Source organism: Pteronotus mesoamericanus, unplaced genomic scaffold (assembly GCF_021234165.1).
Source record: "Pteronotus mesoamericanus isolate MK-2021 breed Mesoamerican mustached bat unplaced genomic scaffold, CSHL_Meso_final scaffold_85, whole genome shotgun sequence".
Taxonomy (NCBI): domain Eukaryota; kingdom Metazoa; phylum Chordata; class Mammalia; order Chiroptera; family Mormoopidae; genus Pteronotus; species Pteronotus mesoamericanus.
The window spans coordinates 77,771,807-77,779,380 of record NW_026555329.1 but is presented as its reverse complement, the minus strand read 5'-3'; positions in this window follow the sequence as shown (position 1 = coordinate 77,779,380).

Below are 7,574 nucleotides of genomic sequence, written 5' to 3'. Positions count from 1 at the left end.
AACAGATTAAAAAACAATAAATTAACAATCCACGCAAAGGCACCTTAAATATACATTGCTAAGTGAGAGAAGGCAGTCTGAGAAGGCAATCTAACCCATTTCTAGGACATCTTGGGAAAGAAAAAACTACAGAGAGAGTAAGCAGATCAGTGATTGACAAGGATTTGGGACAGGGGGTAAGACAGGTAAAACACAGGACATTTTTTCAGGTCAGTAAAGCTATCCTGTACGATACCACAGTGGTAAATATATGACACTATACATTTGTCAAAACCCACAGAACTTCACAAAAGAATGAGTGAACCTTAATATACACATATTAAAAATTATTTAGGAAGTCAGGGGATTAAAAGATAGAATACAGAATGTGACAAGATAATTTAACTAATGAAAATGCATGAAACAACCTCACCGATGTGGGATTACGGGCAAAAGATGCTACCTTAGGTAATGGAGTGGAGCGTATAAAACTAAAGTTAAAAGAAACTGCACACAATACAGTATTATAGCGGATAAAGTTATTCCCTTGTACATATGAGTTAACAATTTAGAAACTACTGTGCGTGTGGAGTAGAGATGAACAACTGATTAAATGGATGGAGGTTTCACACTGTTGGGGTGGGGTTATACAGATAACCAAGGAAGGAGTCTAGAATGATTGATGTGGTAATGAATGAGAGATAGAGACATTAGTATGAACCCATGGGTGGCTTAATATAGATAATGATGGATAAATATAGGGGTGTGTGTGTGGGTGTGTGTGTGTTCAGAGATAGTTACAGATAGGCATAAATACGGGTTAGTATACACATATATATTCTCTTGCTCGGAGGGTCTAGAAGCAATGACACTCCATTATCAACAAGCACACCTAGCACCCAAATCTTGATCTCTGGCACCTTTCCCCAACAAAAGAAACCTGGATCCCTTAGAGATGTGGCTGATTCTCATACTGAGGTGGTAGATATGCAAGATGAACTCTGGTGCATCTTTTAGTACCAGAAATAAGGAAGTGCTTTAAAAGACCCTACAGTGATCAGCGCATGTCAGAAGGACACAGGACACTGGAAAGCGCTCCCAGTGGCCAAAGCTGGAACAATCTGAGCAATGAAATAAATACAGCGGTATTAGACTATAACCCAAAGCATAAAATCAATACCCATGCGTCCATACAGATATAGAAGATCAATTACACAAATAGGGAGAATAGACAAACCTCCCATGCACAGTAATTCCAAATAAATTGTTGATGTTGTTCCTTCAAAATGGTAGGATATAATGCCCCCACTCCTTAAATGTGGCTGCATACAGTAACTTCCTCCCAAAGAGCAAAGTCTGGAAAGGGTCTACTTTACAGTGCAAACCCTAACCCATTCTACCTCAGCGAGGGAGTCCGGATTAACATCGCCAGTAAAAAGTTACACAGATAGCATGTGCCCTAGATATGACGTAATGAGAACAGCACTGCATCTGTGTGTCTTTCCACGCCAAAATCCACACTGGCCACGTTCAACGTGAGAGAAACATCCAATCTTCCCAACTGCTGGATGTTCTACAACGTCTCTGACCAGTACTCCTCGGAACTGTTAGGGTCAGCATAAGACTGTAAGTCTAAGAACTGCCATGGTCAAAAGAGCCCTAAGGTGACATAACAACAAAATCTAAGGTGACAAACACTGGATGGGATGTTGGAACAGAAAATGAATTAGGTAAAACCTATGGAAATTTGAATAAAGATTAGATATAATCATGATGTGTGAACATTGCTTAATTAATTATGGTAAATATTCACACTAAGGTAGGATGTTAATAATAGAGGAAAAATTTCATTGGTTATGTGGGAAATGGAAACTCCTTATTATCTTCACAACTTTTCTGTAAATCTAGTTATATTCTAAAATTTAAAGTTTACTTTAAAAAGATGTTATAAACCCTTATATTGGCATATAACAACATGGAGGAGGGGAGGCGAGGATCTCTATCACCGTGCCTTCTTCAATTTCACTTGAGCTTGGCATTTGTGAGTTACAGAAATTGAGTCAAAGTCAAGACTAATACGATGAACTTATCAGGGTGAAATCTGTTTAAGTGTCTAATCACAATGCTGTACGCCTAAAACTAATATAATATTGCATGTTAACTGTAATTGTTTAAAAAACAGCTAATATGATGGATGTTTGTTCAAATTCAATGTGGCTGAATGAGGAAAGCTGCAAAAGTAAAAAATAAATAAATAAATGAGAGAGAGAGAGAGAGAGGGAGAGAGAGAGAGAGGAGACACAGTTAATGGAGAAGACAAAATATTCCAAATTTTACAATTCCAGAATGACGTCAGAAGTCACTTTATTTCCTGCAAAATAAAACCACAATGAGGTTATCACATCACAGCTGTCTGAATGGCTATCATAAAAAAATCACCCAACAACCGTTGGTGAGGATGGGGAGAAAAGGGAGCCTTCACACACGGTTGGTAAGAATGCAAACTGCTGCAGCCGCTGTAGAAAACTATGGAGGTTTCTCAAAAAAAGTAAAAATAACCCAGCAATTCCACTTCTTGGTATTCATCTGAAAACATACAATACACTAATTCAAAAATATGTATGCACTCCTATGTTTATTTCAGCATTAGTTACGGTTGCCAAGACATGGAAGCAATAAGTGTCCATTGACAGACATGTGGATAAAGAAGATGTGGTCTATATATACAATGAAATGTTTACTCAGCCATAAAAAGAATGAAATGTTATCATTTGCAACAACATGGATGGACAGAGAGGGCATTATGCTAAATGAAATGTTAGAGAAAGACAAATACCATATGATTGCACTTATATGTGGATTCTCAAAAAACAAAATAAATGAACAAACAAAGCAGAAAGAAACTCATAGATACAGTGAAAAAACTGATGTTTACCAAATGAGAGAGGAGTTGGAGGGGTGGAAAAAAGGTGAAGGAATTAAGCAGCACAAATCAGCAGTTATAAAAATAGTCACGAGGATGTAAATTACAGCATAGGGAATATAGTCAATAATATTGTAATATCTATATATGGCATCAGATAGGTAGTGGGCTTGTTGGGATGATCACTTTGTAAGGCATAAAAATGTTTAATCACTATGTTGTACACATGAAACTAATATAATATTGAATGTCAACTTTAGTTGAAAAATAAATTTTAAAAATATATTCCAATAAGACATGTAATGTTGTACCTGATACCTAGAAAATAATCCATAAATCTTAGCTCTTCTTATTAAAAAAAAGTCACTGTATTTCTTGCCCTCTTACCAATTGATATTTAAAATTATTTGATTTGCAAACTTTTTTTTAATTCTTCAATTGACTTACAGGCATGAATTAAAGTTATAAAGAGCAGGTAGAATCTGGAGTGGGGGTGGGTATACATATCAACAACCTTTGTAAGAATGTTTAGCACTGTAGTTTTTAAAATGCTCTCTCATTTGTAATGTCATCTGATCCTCACAATATTCTTCTTTCAGGGGGAGTATATTTCCAGAGTATTTAAAGCTAAATGTGACCCATGCAATGCATGGGGCTCAACTTTAAGGACTAATAGAAGGCTTTAAGACTTAGTGGAGTATATTTACAAACATCACCCAACTTCAGCACACTATGAATGGGGACATGGGTCCTGGTAGAATTCTCCTTTCTTAGTCCCCTTGGTACATTGATTAACGCCCTTCAGCCTCTGTTTCTCAGAGGAAGAGAGAAATGCTAAAGAAATGCCTTGCTATTTCATGGCTGTCATTAACATTTATAGCAAGAAAGGTGAAGGAGCACATTAGTGGGTATCCACACATTGCTCTCCATCTCTGGCAGGAACCTGACTTTTGGGTCACCTGCCAGGTAGCACCGTCAGCCAAAGACACAATGGGGCTGTGGGTGTTGGCATGGTTCAGCAGGTGTTATTTATATGCAACCTCAGATGCAGGAAAATGAGGTCATATCAGAGTTGCAAATCCTTACCAACTTCATTATATTCTACTCTTATGTCTCTGTTTTCAGAAAAAAATAGGGGTATAGATACACTAATTATAAAATGATAGACTTACATAGAACTCATTATTGAATGGACTTCCTCTAGATGAATAATGAAGGTTAATGAGGTTATAGAACCTGGATGAATTTACACAGGGAGTTAATATTAACAAAAATGGCAACCTTATCTCTTAACTCTGTCTAGTAAAATACGTTTTCCACTAGTTATTTAAATGTGGCACAAAATGTATTATGATGAGAAAGAGAGGCTGTTTTTCCTCATCTAATACCTTGAGTTTGGGTTTAACCCACCATTAGAGTTTGGTATGCCTTATATTTACCAGATAGTGTTGAAAAATAATAAAAAATTAGACAAAGATGATTTAAATACTACACCATATTTCCAACTGCTTATTGTCAAAAGTAGTTATGTTTTGGTAACTTTCATACTGCTTTCTTTAAAAAAAGAAAGCAAACTGCTTTCTTTAAATTTTAAGAGTATTTAAAATGACTTTTATTATTAGTTTTTACTTGTAGGAACTCCACTTGTATCTTTGTTTATCTCAAGTTTGATATAGTTAGGCTTACCTTCTATGATTTCAATTAATTTCCCTACACATTTATACATTTTTAACAAAGCGAGTGAAGATTCAAGTAAAATATTTCATATTTTCTCTTTTATTAAACTATCTGCATTTTGAGGAACATGAAAAACTTATTTTCCATACTTCATTTTCATAAGCCTCAAAACAGAATAACTTCTGTTTTACTTTAGACACTACTACTAGAATTATTTAAATGCCACAGCTGTGTATTTTTGCCCAACTCTACATCATAGTTTTAGTTCGTTCTAATAGTTGACAATGGATCAATTTTTATTTGCCAAAGAGCCTAATAAAACATCCCTTTATATATGAAAAACTTCATGGCTAGATAAATCATTATTTCAAGCTCATGTGTAACTTTGATTTTTATTTAAAGGACAAATACGTTTCATAAAAATAGCTATTCAAAATCACTACAGAAGTAATGAGTCATAGAATTATGAAGCAAAAATTTCAGACAAAAGTAATATCTTCAAGGTACTACAATTCAACCACTTTTACACTGTTTTGAGTAACAGTGTACTGAAGTCTACTCAGGGGCCACAGGTTGTAGAATTTGGGGCTATTGTTCAAGCTCCTCACTTTGTAGACAGAGGACTGTCCCTACAGGTTAAATGACTTGCCAAGGTTAAACAGCTAGTTACATGTGGGACTACAAACAGGTTTCTCAGAACCAGCACTTTTTCTATTATCCCAAATATCATATGGAGAGTCAACTGGAACGGATTCTCAATAACTAAGCCCATTATACAACTTGAGATTTTATTCCGTATCATCAAGTATACCTTATTTTATCACTGCACATTTCATTACAAGCGATGATGGTGTAGGCCCTGGCTCCCTGGTGAGGCTGAACAGCCCCTCATACAGAGCAAGTTCACTGCCAGTGTCTCTCAGGTTTCAGTGAACGGGCCTGCTTTGAAAACTGGGCAAGGACTCTTGGATATCCAGCACAAGTGGGCTAGGAGGGGCCAGAGCTCCCGAGAAACGACGCGTTTCAAAAGTTAAGTCATATCACAAAGCATTCAATAGGTATGAAGATGTTAGCTGACAGCTAAGAAATATCTTCCTTCAATCATCTTATTTTTTTCTTTTTTTGTTATGTAGATTGACAGAATTGGTAAGGACTATAGAGTAGTAGAATCGAAATCCAAGTCACATGTCTGTGAGAAATACCATGCCATCTAAACAACTTCAGCAATGCAGGGGTTAAGTCACGGACGGGGAGCTTTACCATGGTAAGTGATTTTGGTTAGAAAGTCCATTCTTACGTTCATTATAAGAAGCATCATCTGTACTGCACACTTCTGTTGTCTAAATTCTTCCACTTGGGCCAATACACAGAAATTATTCAATCATTCATTCTCTCTCTCTCTCTCTCTCTCTCTCTCTCTCTCTCTCTCTCTCTCTCTCTCTCTCATATTTAAAGAGAGCTATGGTACTACTCTGATGCTCATAGTCAAAATTTACAGCAGGTCATTTCAAAATCATTCAAAACACTTTTATATTCTACACATGTGCTCACCTCAATGACTCCTTGCTCTCCTTGCAACTCTACTTTCCCAGATATGTTCCCTAGGTTTGGTTCCCTCTTTCTCATCTCCTTTTTATTTTCTCTTTCTGTTTCCTTGTCATCCCCTTACCTTATGAACGCTTTGCCCTCTGCCTTTTGGATCCTCCTTCATTCTTTTGCTATATTTAAAAAAAAAAAAAAAAAAAAAAAAAAGGCTGGTGGTCCTTAATGGAATTTTACAAGATTACCGATTCTTACGTCAAAATTCTAACTTCCAGAGCTGGGATCATCAATCCCTTCAGAAGATGATCTCAAACAAACGCTTGAGTGCAAATATTTGCGGGGGGTGGCAGGGGTGATCCCAGGGAGCGTCAGTAGCAGGGAGGGAAGTGAGACACAGGAGAGAGGAAGGCATCACATCGCCTCCTGGAGCAGGACGCTGCTGCGCGCACCTGAAGGGCTCCGGAACCCAGTCCCCTGGACCGCTCTGGGAGGCAGTGTCTCATGCTACCCCAGCCAAGCAGCTAAAGGAGCTGGGATGTTTATCCACCGGTGTTGCCAGTCACTGACAGGGCTGCGCACAGCTGCGCTCGACTCCTGGCCCTGCTGCTCGTCCTTTGCTGAGCCAGAGCCCTTGGCCAGAAAACCCTTTGGAGGGAGCCCCGGTGCTTCCAGCTGGAATGTGCAGGAATGGTGTGTGCTGATGAGATAGGAATAAAGCCCCAAAAGCACCTTCAGCAAACATCATTGCTATATTGTTGTGCTTGTTTAACAAAGTAGATTTTAATATCTTGTTCCCGTATTTACTGTTTCATTGGGGAAACCCCCTGCCCTGCCTCCCACCCCCTGCCGCCCCCTCGCCAGCTGCCTGGAACACCTATGCCCTCTGGTGAAGGCAGTGATTCATAAGAAGGTCCAAAGGGCCCCATGCCTCTTTCAGGGGCTAATTGGTCAAACTCAGAAAGGACATGTCTAGTTTTGTCCTGACCTGGAAGGGGGGTGTTCAGGAATCTAATTTTTCAGTTGAACTTCAGTTAATGATGGAGGAATCCTATGCAGTTGACTTCATTTCTTTTCAGCCCCTGTGTCTTAACCTTCTAGGAGATTTTAACTACACCCTTTTTTTGCCCCCACTAACTGACCAAGGAAGGAAGGCAGAAAACAAGCGTTGTGACTCAGCAGACGTTCAGCACTTGTTCGTTACTGCACCAGCTCCTACACACCTTCCAAGCTGCTGAGATTAGGACTTTACAACACATGAAATGAAAATGGTAACATTTCCCTGTGCCTTTTCTCATAAAAAGGTCTAATGTTGTTTTCTTTTATTATATGTATATTTTCTAATCTGTGAAATATGGATACAGGCAGCTAGCTTAGTGGGATGGTGGATAGAAAATTAAAAAGAAAGCGTCCAGTTTTGTTACCATTTTTTTTATGTGCTTGAAAATGGCCACAG